The following is a 1,969-nucleotide window of genomic DNA, read 5'->3' on the forward strand; positions in this document are numbered from 1 at the left end:
TTTGTTTCTCTAGAGAACACAGTGTAACACATTTGGTACCGGTAGTGGTTCTAGAGAGACAAAATCCTAAAGATGAGCTTCCTAATTTGGTTCTCCAGTTTGATTAAACTTAAAGATACTAGTGACCCTGCCTCTGTGAGTAAAGAGGGCCCTGGTAATCCTTGGCATGAGGTGGCAACATTAATACATGAAATAGCACCACCAATAGATCAAGTACTTGTGAGAAGTGATGCTCTGGGTGATCGGACATTTGATACTTTTCTGCAATTTTGTCAGCATGAGGAGTATAAGGAAGCTGGTTGGTCGGTCCTATTTACACTACACAAAGTGTTGAAAGAGTGAGATGAGCTCAGAGCTGCTGAGTCTCGGTTTAAGCGCTGCATAAAAGACCTCAATGCTTCCAGTTGTGCTCTGAAGAATGCCTTATATCTTCTAGTAACAGAGCTAATATTTCCAAAAAACAAACCGAGAGTATCATTGTAAGGGTGGCTGAATTACAACACCAATTAAATTGCCAACCCAGAACGGTGTCTGACATTAAAGTGAGGGCATTGATTGGGAAAAAATGGGATCCTGAAGCCTGGAATGGGGACATATGGACAGATAGGAAGATCAGGATATGGAGCCTGGAAATTGTGTTGAATCCCTCCCATCTGAAGGGATTACTGTAAAACCATTATCCCCTCTACCTCAGTTTGATGAGATTAGCCAAACAGGTCCTTCTGGGTCATTGCTTGAGGCAGAGGCCATGGAAGACATTCCTAAATGCTGCAGGAACTGCCTCAACCACCCATTGTTGCTGCTTGACCCATAACTAAAGTTAAGTTCAAGGGAGCACCAATAGGTGAAATAGAAAGTGTGACTGAGGAGGTGGTACGCTATACCCGAAAAGTCCTACTCGATTTTGCTAACATGTATGGACAGAAACCTGGAGAATATGTATGAGGAATGGCTACTGAGGGTGTGGGATAATGGTGCAAGTAATGTAACATTGGATCAGTCTGAGTTTATTGATTTAGGCCCACTAAGTAAGGATTCTTCATTCAATGTTTCAGCTTGAGAGGTTAAGAAAGTATCTAATAGTTTATTTGGTTGGCTTACTGAAGCACAGATTATGTGGTGGCTTACCCTACGTCAAGCTGAAGTACCAGACCTGCCTTGGTATAATGTAGAAGAAGGTATCCAGAGGATTAGGGAAGTTAGAATGTTATAATGGATTTAGCAGATTAGACCTCTAGAGACAGAAATGGAGAGCACAGAGGACTTGCCTTTCACCAGTAAGGTGAGGAACAAATTTGGGAAGGAAGCGCCAGCATCCTTGAAGACTGCTGTGATTGCTAGTTTATGTAAGCCAGATGTGACAGACAGAACTTCCCTAATTGAACTAAGACACTTAACTAGGATGGGGCTGATTGGACCTTATGGTAGTAGGGGCCAAGTGGCAGCAGTTAATTGACAAAGGCAAGGTGGGCATGGTTACCATAATGGACAGCATAGTCAGAACAGAAATCAGAATACTCTGACTTGTGTGGAATTATGGCATTGGCTACTTGCTCATGGTGTTCCTAGTAGTGAAATACATGGCAAGCCTACTAAATATTTACTTGATCTGTATAGACAGAGGAAATCTAGGTCACATGAACAGCAACCTAGATTGAATCACCGGAATAGAGAGTCACAGCCTCTCAATTCCCAGACTTGTCAGTTTAGAGACCCACAACCCCTTGAATGAAGGGGAGGCCAGGCCCTCTTGAGGAAGGACCTCACTACATTGCCAAAAATTTATAACGCTAATCTTTCTCCTAGCCTTCCACGGATGGATCTGAGGCCTTTTACAAGAATGACTGTTCATTGGAGAAAAGGAAATAATCAGACTTTTCAGGGATTACTGGACAATGGCTCTGAATGGACACTAATTCCAAGAGACCCAAAGCATCATTTGGCCCACCAGTCAGAGGGGGGACATATG

The sequence above is a fragment of the Orycteropus afer genome, unplaced genomic scaffold (genome assembly GCF_000298275.1).
Source record: "Orycteropus afer afer isolate SDZICR_OR568_19922 unplaced genomic scaffold, OryAfe1.0 scaffold00102, whole genome shotgun sequence".
Classification (NCBI taxonomy): domain Eukaryota; kingdom Metazoa; phylum Chordata; class Mammalia; order Tubulidentata; family Orycteropodidae; genus Orycteropus; species Orycteropus afer.